Source organism: Scardinius erythrophthalmus (genome assembly GCF_964197995.2).
Source record: "Scardinius erythrophthalmus genome assembly, chromosome: 5".
In the NCBI taxonomy this organism is placed as follows: Eukaryota; Metazoa; Chordata; class Actinopteri; order Cypriniformes; family Leuciscidae; genus Scardinius; species Scardinius erythrophthalmus.
In genome coordinates, this window is record NC_138225.1 from 36,533,636 (window position 1) to 36,552,066 (window position 18,431).

The window sequence follows — 18,431 nt, forward strand, 5'->3', positions numbered from 1 at the left end:
TCACTCCGTCCTGGCGAATGTTCTCCAGAACTCCTGGGAGCAGAGCAATCAGGGGAAATGTGTACAGACGTAGCCTTGGCCACATCTGCGCTAATGCATCCAGTCCCAGTGGGGCTGGATGTGTGAGAAAGAGCCAAAGCTGTCAGTGCATCAGATCCTGAGAGATCCTGTTATCTTGATCATACAGAGTGGGTTACCCCTCAGCGAAAACCCCTTGGTATTGAGCCACCACTGTAGGGGCCTCATGTACAGCAGGCCAAACAGAATATGCTGCTGCCATCAGGCCCAACAGCCTTTGAAACTGTTTGATAGTGAGTGACTGGCCTAGCTTTATCTCTTTTACAACTGTGAGGATCTAAGCGACACAAACAGGAGAGAGCACGGCCCTCATTGTCACTGAATCCCACACAACACCAAGAATGGTGGTTCTCTGTGCTGGAGAAAGTACACTTTTCTTGGCATTTAATCTCAACCCCAATTTCTTCATATGCGTGAGAACGACATCCCGATTTTGAACCACCATCTGTTCCGACTCTGCCAGGATAAGCAAGTCGTCTATATAGTTCAGAATATGTATGCCCTGCAGCCTGAGAGCTGCATCTACGCATGTCGTGAACATGCAGGGTGATAGAGCTAGACCGAATGGAAGAACCCGATACTTGTAAGCTTTTCCCCGGAAAGCGAACCTCAGGAACTTCCTGTGTTGTGGAACGATGGAGACATGGAAGTATGCATCTTTTAGATATATCGTGACAAACCAGTCCTCGGATCTGATTTGAGTCACGATTTGCTTCAACATTAGCATTTTGAATTTTAACTTCTTTACTGAATGATGGAGAAGATGAAGATCTAAAATGGGACACAACCCCCCATCCTTTTTTGGAACAATTAAGTACCGGCTGTAGAACCCTGAGTCTCTGGAGTCACCAGCTCTATTGCTTCTTTTGCTAATAGTGCTTTCACTTCTTGTTCCATCACCAGAGCCTGCTCTGGATGTACTAAGGGAACCAGCCTCTCGAGGCTGGCCTCTGGTGACATAAGAGCAGTCACTTTGGTGACCTGGAGCATACTGGCATGAAATAACTGAATTGACTGACTTTCGACCCTCCTCAGAGGGCGCGAGTCCGACGCAGCGTCATCAAGGCTCTGAGTCAGAAGCTCGCTGGAAACCACTGCACCCCGAGGCACCAAGGGTGGTGGGGTTAGCAGAACGGCCTCCTGAGGGCCCCAGGGTGGAATGGGCACAGTGTATTGAGGTGAACATCGTTCCACTCCGGAGGGGGCTTCCCTCAGCTTCCGTCAGGACCTCTACTTTGCAGAAGCCTTCTTCGCAAGCAGAACATTCCTCAGATCGGTCTGCAGCTTGGAAGACTTCTGCTGAGGGTGCCATACCGCACCCCACGCTTTTCACTCCTTCTGCTGTGCTCTGTATGAGGAGCTTAACGGCTGGGGCTGCTCACGCCCATCAGGCCCAGGGGCCTGTTGACGGCGAGGGAGATACCGTTTGAACGCCTCCGCTTGCTTTTTAGCCTCCTGAAACTCTCGACAATGGTGTTTACTGCATCACCGAAGAGGCCAGGAGGCGATAGCGGGGCATCCAAAAGGAAATATTTATCTTTATCTTTGATGTCTGATAAATTTAACCAAAGATGCCTCTCCGATGCTACATTAGCTGCCATAGACCACCCAATAGCACGAGCGGTCTCTTTGGTGGCTTGAAGAGAAAGATCGGTGGCCCGACGTTCTCGAACCACGTCAGGGCCCGCCAAAGGGGGCCCCAACTAGCGAGGGGCTAGTCTCCAGGTCCCTCAGCAGATCAACCTGGTATGCCTGTAAAATGGCCATAGTGTGAAGGCATGCACCAGCGTGACCTGCTGCCGTATATGCTTTACCCACTAACATAGATGACGCTTTTAACGGCTTAGTGTCAAGACGTCTCAGCAGCAGCGGGGCCTGAGCCGCAGGGAACGCTCACTTGAACACCGTCCTCGAAAAGTGACAAGCGAGAGAAGCGGCAGCCTCTCACAATGCTCACAATCAGCCCCCTCGAAGGCTGACAGAGCATGCTCCCAAACACATCACACAAAGTTTGTGTGTATCTCCACCTGTGATGTAACGAGGGCAAGAAGAAGCACACAACTTGTAAGACTGTTCGCACGCCATAATATCTTAGATTGAGCTGTACATATATCGTGACAGACAACAATAAATAAGACAGACAGTTTGTAACACAGAGTGTTTGCTGAGGCACAGAAGCTAGCGCTGGTCAGACTGGATGTGCTTTTATCCTTTCCTGGTCATGACGTCACCCGCCCGTGACGCTCATTCTCGCCATTGGACTAATTGATACATGTGCTTCAGACGCAATCACGCATGGGGCATTCCCAAAACGTCATTGACGCAGCGCCAGTTCCCTCGAAAGGGAACTAGGGTTGCTGTGGGACAGTGGTGATTCTCTCACAGGCTTCAATGTGACTACAGGTGAAAATTAGATTGTAAATTGTTCTATTTCAATGACTAGTGTCAACACATGGGGAAATAAAACAGACATCCTGTTGAATACAATGATTGTTCAACTTCTACTTCATGCTGTTCAGTCACATTTCTCCTTCTGCATTTGACCAGGCAAATGGAAGGATCTTATAAATATACATTCAAATAAATATCACATGAGTCCAAAATTAAAGGATTAGTTCACTTCAGAATTAAGATTTCCTGATAATTTACTCACCCCCATGTCATCCAAGATATTCATGTCTTTCTTTCTTCAGTCGAAAAGAAATTAAGGTTTTTGAGGAAAACATTCAATGAGAATGAGAATTTTTCTTCATATAGTGGACTTCAACGGTTATCAAAGGGTTGAAAGTCCAAATAGCAGTTTCAATGCAACTTCAGAGGGCTCTATACGATGTCAGTTGACGAATGAGGGTCTTATCTAGCAAAACGCTGTCATTTTCTAATAAAAATAAAAATATATATACTTTTTAACCACAAATGTTCATCTTACATGTCCACGACTTCACACATTACGTAATCACGTTGAAAAGGTCAGGTGGTGACCTGACGTAGGTGGAAAATGTTGGGTAGGACAAAAAACTCTCATCTCTCAAATCTCAAATCTCATTTTCTACTCCAACTTCAAAATTGTCAGACATCGTTTTTTTACATTTTAAATTGTTAAATTTTTAAACCCTGAGTCTCTGTTAAAAAACATTTTTTTGTAACGGGCATTTGACTAAGCCTTTGCACGTTCGCTTCGTAAACACTAGGTCGGTACTTCCGCCTACGTTACGCATGACCTTTCAACGTGATTACGGAATGCGTGGTGCATCACAGCTAGTGCAAGACAAGCATTTGTGGTTAAAAAGTATATAAATGTTTTTTTTTTTTTGAAAATGACAGATCGTTCCGCTAGATAAGACCCTCATTCCACGGCTGGGATCGTGTAGAGCCCTTTGAAGCTGCTTTGAAACTGCGATTTGGACCTTCAACCCGTTGATAACCGTTTCAGTCCACTATATGGAGAAAAAATCTTCATTTATTTTCGACTGAAGAAAGAAAGTCATGAATATCTTGGATGACGTGGGGAAATTATGAGGAAATTTTAATTCTGAAGTGAACTAATCCTTTAACACTCACCAAAGGTAAAAATGCTGAAAAAAATCTAATTGAATTAGCTTGTATATTCTGTTTTGGTTTCGTTTTCACTTTGTTTGCTCTGTTCCTGTTTGCCTGAGTTCCTAGTTAATTTCCCTGGGTGTTAATTAGTTTCCACAAATTTGTTTCCGTTCTCCTTGATTACGTTCCCTGTGTATTTAAGCCTTGAGTTCTTTCTGTTCAGTGTCTTGTTTCGAGTTAAGTTGTGTTCGTTATTCTCCTGTGTTTTAGTTTGTGGATTAAATAAAGAATATTTTTGTTCTCTATCTCCTTTGTCATGCACTTCACTTAATTAAAATTATCAGTAGTTGCAATCAGTAATAACTAATAATTATTCATGTTTAATGTTTGCAATATAAAATAATAAATATAAATAATTGTTTTTATTTATTTCCATTTTTAAAAATCCATTTTTATTTATCAGGTTATGGTTCATAGTTCCTTTTTTGTCATTTGTGTCTTTTTATTAGGCAACTAAAAGTAGCAGGGAACTATTGGAGAAAAGAGGGAAAACTGCATTGGGTAATTTAAAATATTACATGAGCTAATCGAGCCCGATCTCACGGGAAAACGTACAAATTCTACGAGGTGGCTTATTCGTACGAATTCATACGACCTGACTCGTACGAATTAGTACGTTTTTTGCAAAATCGTACATATTTTACGAATTGGCCAATTCGTATGAATTCATACGAATGACCTACCCCTGACCCCGCCCCTAAACCTACCCATCACGTGGGTTTAGACAAATCGTACAAATTCGTACGAGAGAGGTCGTACGAATTAGTACGAATTAGCCAACTTTTTATCATTCGTACGAATTCGTACGAATTGGTCGTGAGATAGCATTAGCTAATCAATTTAAGTGTTTGATTGTGATTTTTAGTCTATGCCAGTTGATTTTAAGCCCAGTGTACACTAACGTTAAAACTTTTAGCAGATAATCACAAGTCTTTCTTTTACACCAGACAGCTGACATACTTGTAACAGTATATGAGATAACAGAGCAAATTAAATTAACAATGAACACATTCTTGATGCATCTTAGGTTTCGAAAACAAAGGTTAAATAGAGCAGGCAGTGGATTCTACCACAACAAATGGCTTTAGGGGCCACTGTGCCCTCAAATTAGTAGATGCAGTTAACAATGTTAAACACGCCCTTGAGGACAATACAAATGAAGCTTTTACCATAAATGTGACCCCCTGCCTTAGTTTTATTCATGACTAGTGTGTCATGCAATTTTGTATTTGTATTTGCCAGACATCCTTTGTCATTTCCTTTTGAACAGATACAGTCAATTGATGGAAAACATCAGTCTTAGATTTAAAATTTAAATGTCAATGCACTATAGTCAACCCACTTCCAGTTTATCATTGAAGAGAACAATATACTTATTCAGGAGCAATTCATCCGGTGAACAACGACAAGCTGGAAATCAGCCCAGTACAGACAAGAATACAAGTTCCAGAGCTCTCCAGTACAGCCTCATGCATGCCAAGGAGTTTTAATTCATTGATTCTTTAAAGTAGTAAATTATGAATTAACCTCCTCAATGATTTTTTTTTCCCTTAACACAGTCACCTCTGGCTTCTTGATCGTAAAAGTTCCTGATCATCTATTTCATTCTTAATGATTAATGATTCTTTAATTCATTAATTCTTTAAAGTAGTAAATTATTAATTAACCTCCTCATTGATTCCCCCCCCCCCCTTAATAACACAGTAACCTCTGGCTTCTTGATCGTAATAGTTCCTGATTCTCTATTTCATGTGTGCCTGAATAGATCTCAAACATCTGATACTCTTTTTATTAGGCTATAGAAAGAAGTTCCACTTTAAGTGACGGCACTAAAGCCCACAGCTCAAGCCCTGCTCACCTGTCTCTCATGTTAAAAAACAACTGGCTGTCCATCTAAGGCCACAACAATCTCTTAGCCTGTCAAGGCTGTTCCTCAAGGGCCTTCAAATGAGGCTGAACACATGGCCCTCCACATACAATCACTCTTATCTGTCAGCAAACACATTCATGGATTAGCCCATGCTTTTATCCAAAGCTTCTACAGATGCTGTCATCTAACAAAATATCCTTCCACAGCTTCTTAAACTCCACATGAATAGAAGTATGAAAACCCAACAAACATTCTGTTCACAATTCTTTAACTAAATATGTTCAAAAGGTAAATAAATGTTATAGAAAGCATCTGTCCTTCAGATAAAAAAAAAAAAAAAAAAATCATATACAATAATTGCAGTCATGTCTAAAGTCTATGGGGCAAGACATTACAACAGAATGAATGTTAATGGATTTTATATTGTCCTTGTTTAAGCTGAAGCAAATATATAAAATTAAATATTTATCTAAAAAAAATACTGTATTGAGTTGGTACCCACAATTAGAGTACAGTAAGATGTATAAATCTTTAATGTGTACATATAGGCTATAAATAAACGTTCATATTGTTTCAAGTATTTACAGACTATATTGCCATATAATCCTCAGAGAGCAGCTAAAGGTTACAGTGTCAATGAATAGCTCCCTTGAAAGACATAACAAATCACCTACAACTATATTTCCACAAGATCTTTGTCAGGGTTCTGCCCTGGCAGCCTTTACTGTGTTGTCTTTGTTTCATGTTTCTATGTTTGTTTTAGCACATGGCTCTATCTTGGATTGTGTTTGCCATGTGCTCCTCGTGTCCCGCCTCCTTGTTTCCTGTTACCACACCCCCTTGTTTAGTCCACATTTAAGTCCTTGTTTTACTAATTGTGCTCACCTGATCCTCATGTGCTCTGGTCCCTTTATATTGTGCCTCTTTCCCTCAAGTCCTTGCTGGGTTATTTTGTGTATGTACTCTGTGGTGTTTTTTGGTTTGTGCTCTTGAAATTATCTTAGTGCAGGGATGGGCAACTTCGGTCCTGGAGGGCCACTGTCCTACAGAGTTTAGCTCCAACCCTGAAAAAATCACCTGCCTGTAGTTTTCTAGTAATCCTGAGGACCTCGATTAGCTTGTTCAGGTGTGTTTGATTAGGGTTGGAGCTAAACTCTGTAGGACATTGGCCCTCCAGGACTGAAGTTGCCCATCCCTGTCTTAGTGCTTACTCTAGTTTTTTTTTTTTTTTAAATCCTATTTCCAGTACCTTGTTGTTATTTTGTTTTTCTCTGCTTATGTTTTGCTTAGCTTTAGCTCTTGTGCTTTATAATCTAGTTTGAGTTCTCCTTTGTTTTAGAATTTTATTTTTAGTTATTTTCTTGTTCTTATTTTCCCTGTCAATTGGAAGTCTTGCTTTTCTTTTGCAATTCTAGTTTTTTTATTTTAGATCTTAGTTTTTGTTTATTTTTTTCATTAGTTTGCTTTTATTTATTTCTTTACTTCTTTTTGTTTCTCTAGTTATTGGTCTTATCAGTTTGGTTCTCTTAATTGTTGCTATATCTTGTCTGTCTTGAGTATTTGTGTTCCTGCCCTTTATTCTGAGTTCCCTGGCCACTGACTCTTAAAGGGATAGTTCACCAAAAAAAAAAAGATTCTGTCAGTAATTACTCACCCCCATGTTGTTCCAACCCCGTAAGGCTTTTGTTCATTTTCGGAACACAAATTAAGATATTTTTGATGAAATCTGAGAGCTGTCTCATTCTTTCATAGGCTTCCAGGCAATTTCTTTCTGCCGGTCCAGAAAAGTTAATAAAAATATCGTTAAAATAGTCCAAGTGGCTCAACCTTAAGTTTATCAAGTGATGAGAATACTTTTTGTGTGCAAAAAAAACCTAAAATAAAGACTTTATTCAACTATTCATTTTTTTTCTGTGTGTGCCTCTGATGTGAGTTCACAACAGCGTTGCGACAGGCGCGAGAATTGAGAAGATGACGCAGATGGGTCTCGATTTAGTGTTTAAAGTGTGCATGCGAGAATTGTGAGAAAGCAACGAGAAAACGTAAAAGTGCCTTACCAATGCCCCAAAATGAATTGTTTACCTTTCACACTTTCCCATCAAATGATCGTGAGCGTCATCATCTCAGTTCTCGCGCATGCGTCGTGGTGCTCTTGTGAACTCGCATCAGATGCCCACACGGAAGAAAATGAATAGTTGAATAAAGTTTTTATTTTGGGGGGGGGTTTGCGCACAAAACTTATTCTCGTTGCTTGACAAACTTAAGGTTGAGCCACTGTAGTCACTTGGACTATTTTAACAATGTTTTTATTAACTTTTCTGGACTGGCAGAATGAAATTTCCTAAAAGCCTATGGAGTCAGACAGCTCTCAGATTTCATCAAAAATACCTTAATTCGTGGGTTGGAACAACATGAGGGTGAGCAATTACTGACAGCATTTTCATTTTTGGGTGAACTATTCCTTTAACTGCCTGGCAGCCTGACTGGTGCAGCTATCTAACCCCTGTGTCAAGCCTCTGTTCTTTCCTCTAATTATTATAATTATACTGACGGTCTCAGTGGTCACCCATCCTGCCTGTCGTTGTGTCGTCTGCCCTGCACCACTGTTTGAACTGCGGTTTATGCTTCACTCTCCCTGCTGTCTCAAGTCTTCTGTCTTATAAATTAAAAACCCTTGTCTGCTCATTTGCATTTGGGTCCTATCTCTTGCAGAATTGTGACAATCTTTTGTTAAAACTATGACTGCCAATATACAAAAAAAATGCAATTGTGTAAAACATTATTGTTAATCATAGCCTATTTCTTGAAAAAAAAGTATGCAACTGTAAAATACTGCCAAATGTAGGGTTTCTGCAAGAAAAAACTGAATTACCCAACAATTTAAAGTAAAAAGAAACCCCTGAGGGTGTAGGGTGCAAAAAAATCGAAACATTGAGAAAATCACCTTTAAAGTTGTCCATTTATGTTCGCGATTGTGCTGCATTCACTCACAAAAATTTACAGTTGGAAATTTACAAAATATCTTCATGGAACATGATCATTACTTAATATCCTAATGATTTTTGGCATAAAAGAAAAATCGATAGTTTTGACCCATACACTTTATTGTTGGCTATTGCCACAAATATACCCGTGCGACTTATGACTGGTTTTGTGATCCAGAGTCACATTTTGTGAATTTTCTGTGGACCCTGCTGCAGTCCCCTGGGGGTCCCCTCATGGACCAAATTTTTAGTTGAACTAATTTCGAGATCCAGAAATGTCACTGGCCATTTTCATAGAAATCTTGTTGCAGCCTAAGGCACAGAGAAAGTCCCCCGGTACATATTTTTCTGCATGAATTTGCATTTTACAATATCTGTTCCGATGAGACCGTTTTTAAACAACAAACAGAGTTTTACATATATTTTGACATTATCTCTTGACTTTTGAAACCACAACACGCATTCGCAGAGAAAACATCTCCGGGCTTCTGTATGTTTACTGTAAATAGAAAGGTTGGCTAGTTGTCATTTTCCACTAATACCACTTAGTTCCCAGGCTCTGGAGGAATTTGGTTCAGTTGCTGAACTAGTTAAACTAAGCTGGGAAAAGAGATATCAGGTTGGATAATAAACACTGTTCGCTGCCTCTAGCTGGCTTTCTTTGTTTCACAGAGGAGCCGTTTTCTGTGATGGTGTATAAGGGCAGGTGACAGGTGAGGCAAATCTGAGAGCAGTTCACAAAGACATACTCACAAACAAACACACACAGCTAAGTCAGCAAATGGAAAGCAGCTCTAACAGAAACACTTTGTTTGTTTATTGTGTCAGTGTGCTGTGTGTTGTGGTATCTTGCTGGGAGCTGATGTAGATGTCGTTTCTCTCTGTCTATCAGTCATGTCATTAAGATCATGCTCACGTCATTATGTTACTCTAAATCAGATGAAATGTCACACATTAATTTTCAATTACAGCGGGGTCCAAAAGTGACTGAAACTGAAGAGACTGACATTGTTACTATTTTGCATTCTTTTTTTTCTTTTACTTTTTGAAAAGTTGATTTGAAAAAAGAAATCATGAATTAATATTTTTTGATATTGATATTTTTTGTTTACAATTTTTGGATGCTAAAAAATATTTGTTGGATAAGACAAAGTGTTAGACGTATTCAGTTGTTTTTGTTCTTAGTTTCATTTTCATGGACTTTTAGTTTATATTCATTAGTCAAAATGTGTTCCTTTGTCTTAGTTTCTCGCCAATCATCTGTTTCCATGGACACTTCTTCTTCTTCTTTGATCCCTAGCTGGCGCTTGGTCTGGATTGGCTCCTAAGTCCGTACGCTGCTGTGGGTGCCAATGGTTGTCGAATCTCATTTACGAGGCGTTTCCATGCGGGACGATCCAAGGCGATCGTTCTGGCGTCGTGGATATTTAGTCTACGATTCCTGATGTCCTCCTCAACCTGTTTGAGCCACGTTTTCTTTGGTGCCATTTGATTCGTGATTTTCCATCGGTTTCGTGCCTAGTTTCCCTGGTTTCCCAGTTCTGGCCACCTCGGCAGGGCGACCACCTTCCTCCTTTTTCAGCCGGGCTTAGGACCGTCCTTGGCGAAGTTTTGTGTCCATGGACACTAACCCAATCATCATACCTGTTCATTATCTGGTTCATCACCATTATGTATTTGAGTTCCTCCCTGTTTACTCTCCGGTGTCGGTCGTTATTTGTGTTTGCTGTTGTTTTACGCACACTATTACACCTTCTGTAGAGTTTACTTTATTATCAAAGACATTTCATAGAACCTGTGGGCTCTCATCTTCATCAAAAATTGCATATACAACCTTTCAGGGGTACCAAACATGGGATAATAACATTTTCATAGATGTATGAATTAAATAGTTGATATCAACAGATATTTGATCACTAGAATACATTTAAACAGTCATATGCATAACACAAGATTTTAAATATTATTTAATAAAGCCTAAATTATTATTAGATTTTTTTCACCCTAAAGAACTCTTAAAGGTTCTTTGTCTGTTTTTATGTATAATTATTATTATTATTATTATTATTATTTTTGCTGCATAAAGAGTTCTTTGGAGTTGAGTAAAGAATCCTAATGAACCTTTTATCCTGTGTTAGGTGAGAAAGTGGTAGACAATTGCAAATAGAGGCTTTTTACATGGAAATTGAATAGAAGATGTTGTAAAACAGAATGATTACGCAGGATTAGTGAACGTAAATTAGCCTTTTGTCTCCGTCGACCTTTCTCACAGTCACACTCCCTCCCACATTCTTTATTAAAGATTTCCCTTTGTGGTTTCCCATCTGAACAACATTTCCTTCACAAGACTTCACACACTCCCTGGCTGAACATGAACGGTGACAAAAACTAAAATTTACTTTGTTTGCCCAGCATCTTTACAGACATTTGAGGAGCCTGTGAAAACGCTTAGCTGCACCGCCATATATCTGGGAAAAGTGGCTCACGTGTGATAAGACTGACATAGATAACAGAGACTTAAGTAAACAGAGAAGACTTCAAAGACAATTCGACAAGAACATTTCACATATGCTGTGCTTTTTTTGAACCATGACATCAGTCTTATCATCTAGTGAGACAGGGGCATCTTTAATCTTGCTATAACAGTCTCTAGAGAAGGAAAGTAGCGGAAGTTGCATCATTGATTACTCGTGGACCAATTATATTTTTGGACAAATCAGGTATTTATCCCATTTAGCTAGGCTAGCATAACAACCAAAATCTTTGCGATAACACCTCATATTCCCTGCCCAAATCTCCCTGGAGAATCGTGACCTCAGATGTCAACAGGGAACTACATCAACAACATTTGAATTGCAGTAACATAATAACACTCAGGGGTTAGCAAAGTTTATAGAAAACTGTGTATGTTGACATCTGTTATTTGTTATTTATACACAGAGAGCAATAAGTCAAACTGCATAAATTACAGTGAAATCACATTCAGCCGAAGTCAATAGGGAAAACAAGTTAAAGATAGGGCCATTTGAATGTCATCTCTGTTATGGGGCCATGTGTCACACAGTCCCAGCAGTGGAACTTTATTTAAGCTTCATTCCCATGAATGAACTGTAGTTATTTACCCAGAGTTCCAGACTGCATGGAGCCAATGTGTTCTCTCTGATCAGTGATTCTGCCACTTCATTCAGTTCTAAAATAATGTTGAACTTTGAACATAATGTTGAAAAACTGCTTGTTTTGTCCTGGGAGTTAAAAGATATGAGAAATGAGGGTATAATTGTGAGATGGATTCCATATTTATTCCATGTTTATACCACTGGCTGCACTTTATGTTAAGTGTCTGTAAAAAAATATTTATTGGATTATTGGAGAAAATGGAAGATTATTGGAGTAGGCCTATGTTTTACAAGAAAATACTGTTTCAGTCTTTCAACTTCAAAATCGCATTTAATTCAATGTGTTACTTGTCGTTTCTTTGTAATTAATTTTGAAATTTTCTAGCAATTTCAATAATACAGAAAGTACTGTACCTTGTACTAGACAAACTTTGTTTTTGAAGTACAGTTTTCAGGAACAACATGCCTTGTGTGTGTGCATTTGAGATATTGTTTATATCTTCTCAGGACACATTTATACAGTTAAGCAAATGTTTTGGTTTCAACAAAAGAGCCAGAAGTGATGTTAATCCTCATGAGCTACTGTACTGCACCCATAATTTCTCTTATAGCGCCGCTCCTGGAGATTTACCTGCCTGCAGGGTTTATTTGTCTAATTAAACACACCTGAGTTATAGATCATGAGGTTTTGGAGTTCGTCTAATACATGGTTGGAGCTGAATTCAGGAAGGAAGAGCATCAGGATCAGGGCTGTGCACCCTTGCATTAGACTGAGATCAATTCTACATTTTTAAGAAAAGTATGTAATAGTGCCTAATGTATACTGTTAATTTTCCATATTGTTTTGATCATATTTTAAATTACGCATTGCAATGTCTTGTGTTTTAAGGTTAAAGGAAATGTGCGGAAACTTTTGAAAATGTCCTGTCAGAAAATTACCAGTACCTTTTCCATTTTTCTACAGATTGTTAGTGATATGCTACAGATAGCATAGTGTATATCAAGTAAACTGCAAAGATAATGTATGTTTTCTTTGTACTGTATACTATAGTACTTACAAACTTGTTAACTATCAAAATTTTAATAAAATAATAATAATAATAATTATATATATATATATGTTACAAGCATTACAGGATATGTCATTTTGCTGATAGTTCATAACTGTTTTTCATTAGTTAATGTTAATATAGAAATCTATTTGAGCAAATAAAATTAAGGTTTTAATGTTGTTTGTATGTCTATGTGGTGTTTTTAATAATTTAAGTCAGACCATGTGTAAATTCATAAGTCAACACAATTGCTGAGCATTTTCTCTTTAAAACAGTGAACCAAAGACGCAGTTTGAAATCGCTGGTGTTTCTGACGTCACAATCTACCTTGTAACCAATCACGTCAACGTGTGATCATCCATGAGTGAATCTCTGAGCTGGTGTGAGTGAGTGGAGGCGGGGCTAATTTGAATATTCATAGAACCGCATTAAATTAGGCAAGGGTGTAGAGTTACATTCAAGCTATTTTAAGGTTTAAATATGTCATTTTGGCGATCACAGATAAGTTTAAAGGGATACAATTATTGACTAGAGGGGGGCTTTAATTAGTGGATAATTGATATACTTTACTTCTGAAAACATTTTTATTACAATATTTCACAGAAATACATATTTTGTCTTTAGGCTATGTATATGGTATGATAACTTACAGTTAGTAAATTAACAGGTGTTTACTGTAACATTTCTTTCTCAATCTCAATTTTATTACATGATTGTAACTTGACCAAAAACATAATACACATCTTCAGAAGAGGACTTTTGATAAACCTGTATAAAAACAGAAATAGTCTCAACAGATTTCTCAGGTTATGCTGGTTTTACATGCAATCAGATTGGTTTTACTGATAACAAAATAAAAAGATTCTAAATCTGAGCCATGTGTTGGGTTCTGTCAAAAAGCGTAGTTAAACCATATCTTCTGAATTAGTCCCAAATTAATCTATCAGAAAAGATTGCTATCATGTGTTTACAAATCAGAAAGTGAGGTATGTTGACCTGAAATTTTGATCTTTAAATGATCAAATATCCATGCAGAGATTGCTGAGAATTAAGAGAAATGGGGCGACATGGGGTCTGTACCACAAACTTTCACACAACCTCCAACAAACAAAAGGGGGAAGTACCTCTGTGTGACTAGCCCAAAGCAACTTCCTGTTTGTGATTATGTAGCCAAAAACAAAGCGTGTAAGGGAACTGTCCTGCAGTTACAGCTCTATGGTGCATTACATGTGCGCTGGGTGTCTGTCCACACACTGTATCTCTGTACAATGCTGGGAAGCAGCTGTGGCCACCCTAAAACAGACAAGTCTGTAGTGCAACCAGCTGGTAAATTTGGGGTTGAAATGTTTGGGTTGAAACTTTTGAATTCTACATTTTACCATTTGGTTCGCTCATATCTTCCCCTTCACAATGTGAGCCCTACATCTACCATGTCTTAAAATGTTCTCATTCCAAACAGTAAGACGCCAAACATCTATTGTGAGATGAATCCAGAGGAGCAGGATGCATAAATCAATCGCTGATTCACTAAGGAAGCTATTAGACTACAATAGAACCACAATAGGACATTGTAGCAATTTTTGGTGGGCTGTCCTCCAGCAACACCAGGAACACTTATATGCACAGACAGCCTTGAAGCTACAATGGCAGGATTCATTCAGTAAAATTGGAGACATCAGCTGACATAAATCTGATTCTAAGTGGTGTGATTGAATGCTGTGTACACCAACATTCAAAAGTTTGGGGTCAGTAAGATTTTTTTTTTTTTTTTGAAAGAAAGTAACACTTTCATTCAACAAAGATGCATTAAATTGATTTTAAAAAAGTGAGCCATGACAGTAAAAACTTTCACATTGTTTCAGAAGATTTCTATTTCAAATACATGCCATTTATATTATTTACTTTTTATTTATCAAAGGAAAAGAAAAAACATCACAGATTCCACAAAATATTAAGCAGCACAACTGCTTTTAAAATTGATAATAGTGAGAAATGTTTTCTGACCACCAAGTCAGCATATTAGAATGATTTCTGTAGGATCATGTAAGACTGAAGTAATGATGCTGAAAATTCAGCAAAAAAAAATATTAAAATAGAAAACCGTTATTTAAAATTGTAATGATATTTCACAATATTACTGTTTTACTGTATTTTTGATCAAATAAAGGCAGCCTTGGTGAGCAGAAGAGACTTTTAAAACACTAAAAAATCTTACAGAGCCCAAACTTTTGAACAGGATTGTGTGTCTGAGAAAAACTTCTCATAAAATCAATAGTATTTCCATGTTGAAGCCATACAAGAATGTAAAAGAATTGCAGTAGGCATCATATTTTTCAATGTTAAGTGGAGAATACCGATCTAATAGTTACTTCTGTATCAACATCTTTGAGTTTCCTGCAATGTAAAGTATTGAGTTTAAGTAAATACTGTAAATAAAATGTCTTTTGGCACTAAGAGTAATAAAGCCTTTTGCACTTCCTAAAGCTATTTACACCTCTGACTCTCTGTGAAGTGTGAGGTGATTAGTGTGAACTGCGTGTGAACACAGCAAGAGAGACCTTCATCTATTTTGTCCAGGTTCCCCATCCGTCTATTGGTTTAAAGTAAACCAAGGTTTCCAAATCTATTCCTCCAGGACCCCCTGGATGGCACATTATTACGCCTCACTAATTTTGCATACATAACTACTAACAAGATGATGAGCTGAATCAGGTGTGCAAGAGCTGCAGTAATGGACAGAGAAACCCTGGACTAAATCAAGACCAAATGCCATATCCTTAGTCTGTTTATGAGGTTTACTTCTAATCATCCACTGCAGCACATGTACAATTATTTACATAAAATATGTCTGCAAAACATCAAGAATAGTCAGTTTATTTATAAAAATACAGAGTGGAAGTGAACTGTAAACTGGTCTGATATCTTCGTCTCAGTGTTTTCTTTATGCAGGACATTCACACTGAGTGCTTCATCTGTCTTTGACCATCACAATGGCTTCTCAACTACACTAATGTTGCTTCCTTTGTGCTTAAGTTTCATAAATAAGCATTTGCTATAAGAATGTTGGGAACCAAACAATTTTGGTTACCATTAACTTCCACAGTGGAGAAAAAATATCTCAAAATACCTTAGACATTTCTGAAAATATCTTCTTTTGCGGCCCGCTGAGGAAAGGAAGTCACGCAGCTTTGGAGCTACATGAGGGAGAGTGAATGATGACATAATTTTTGGGTGAACAATCCCTTTAATACAATATGGTTAAGAGTAAGACATAATATTGTTTAAGAACACCACAATATGTATTTTCACGGATTTTTACATGTTTATACATCAAAATCACTTTGGTATACCATATGACCTTATTTCACCCCAAAATGAAAATTGTCATCATTTACTCACCCTCATGTTGTTCCAAACCTGTATGAGTTTCTTTCTTCTGTTGAACACCATCGACTTCCATATAAAGTTTTATTTCCAAATATGGAAGTCAATAGGTGCCAACGTGGTTGCAGCATTCTTCAAAATATCTTTTGTGTTCAGCAGAAGAAAGAAACTCATACAGATTTGGAATAACTTGAGGGTGAGTAATTTTAATGTTTTTATTAATTACAACCCCAAATCAGAAAAAGTTGGGACACTGTACAAATTGTGAATAAAAACAGAATGCAATGATGTGGAAGTTTCAAATTTCAATTTTTTATTCAAAATACAACATAGATGACATATGAAATGTTTAAACTGCGAAAATGTATAATTTTAAGGGAAAAATAAGTTGATTTTAAATTTCATGGCATCAACACATCTCAAAAAAGTTGGGACAAGGCCATGTTTACCACTGTGTGGCATCCCCTCTTCTTTTTATAACAGTCTGCAAACGTCTGGGGACTGAGGACTGGGGACTTGTCCCATTCTTGTCTAATACAGGCTTCTAGTTGCTCAACTGTCTTAGGTCTTCGTTGCTTCTTCCTCTTTATGATGCACCAAATGTTTTCTATGGGTAAAAGATCTGGACTGCAGGCTGGCCATTTCAGTACCAGGATCCTTATTCTACGCAGCCATGATATTGTAATTGATGCAGTATATGGTCTGGCATTGTCATGTTGGAAAATGCAAGGTCTTCCCTGAAAGAGACGACGTCTGGATGGGAGCATAATGTTGTTCTAGACCTTGGATATACCTTTCAGCATTGTTGGTGCCTTTCCAGATGTGTAAGCTGCCCATGCCACACGCACTCATGCAACCCCATACCATCAGAGATGCAGGCTTCTGAACGGAGCGCTGATAACAACTTGGGTTGTCCTTGTAGTCTGGATGACATGGCGTCCCAGTTTTCCAAAAAGAACTTCAAATTTTGATTCGTCTGACCACAGAACAGTTTTCCACTTTGCCACAGTCCATTTTTAATGAGCCTTGGCCCAGAGAAAACGCCTGCGCTTCTAGATCCTGTTTAGATATGGCGTCTTTTTTGACCTATAGAGTTTTAGCTGGCAACGGCGAATGGCACGGTGGATTGTGTTCACCGACAATGTTTTCTGGAAGTATTCCTGAGCCCATGTTGTGATTTCCATTACAGTAGCATTCCTGTATGAGATGCAGTGCCGTCTAAGGGCCCGAAGATCACAGGCATCCAGTTTGGTTTTCCGGCCTTGACCCTTACGCACAGAGATCGTTCCAGATTCTCTGAATCTTGATGATATTGTGCACTGTAGATGATGATAACTTCAAACTCTTTGCAATTTTTCTCTGAGAAACTCCTTTCTGATATTGCTGCACTATTTTTCACCACAGCATTGAGGGAATTGGTGATCCTCTGCCCATCTTGACTTCTGAGAGACACTGCTACTCTGAGAGGCTCTTTTTATACCCAATCATGTTGCCAATTGACCTAATAAGTTGCAAATTGGTCCTCCAGCTGTTCCTTATATGTACATTTAACTTTTCCGGCCTCTTATTGCTACCTGTCCCAACTTTTTTGGAATGTGTAGCTCTCATGAAATCCAAAATGAGCCAATATTTGGCATGACAAAATGTCTCACTTTCAACATTTGATATGTTATCTATATTCTATTGTGAATAAAATATAAGTTTATGAGATTTGTAAATTATTCCATTCCTTTTTTACTCACAATTTGTACAGTGTCCCAACTTTTTCTGATTTGGGGTTGTAATAATATACCATTGTTTCTAATAATCATGAGTCCCAAAACAATTGTAGGAAACTTTGATTTATATCTCTGATATGCCACCTATGAGCAGTACTTCACACGAGTTTTCTTTCCACTACAATATAATTACTTTGCAGTATGTTACTTATTTACTAGTTTAACAATAAAGCTCAGCAGTGTGAATGAGACAGTATGTTAATAAAATGAAACCTGCACTGATCAAATGGTCTGGAGTGGCGATATTTACATGTGTGCAAAAAATCATTGTTAGCATACTGTCAGACATTTTTGGAGTGCTATTGTGAGGAAAAATATTTTAAATGTTTTCAAGTGGCCCATTATACCATTTAAGCGGCTTGCTTGCCTCACTTTCACATCTAATGGATTATGATGGATTATCCTGACACATAAAACCTACATAAATATCCAATTAAAGGGTCTTTAGCCATAGAAAACTGTAGTGCACAGTGCCGACTGGAATGTTGTGGTTTTGTGGGTTTCACTCGATCCCCCACAGATATGAACAGAAGTCCACAACAAACTTTACTCACAGGAAAATACCTACT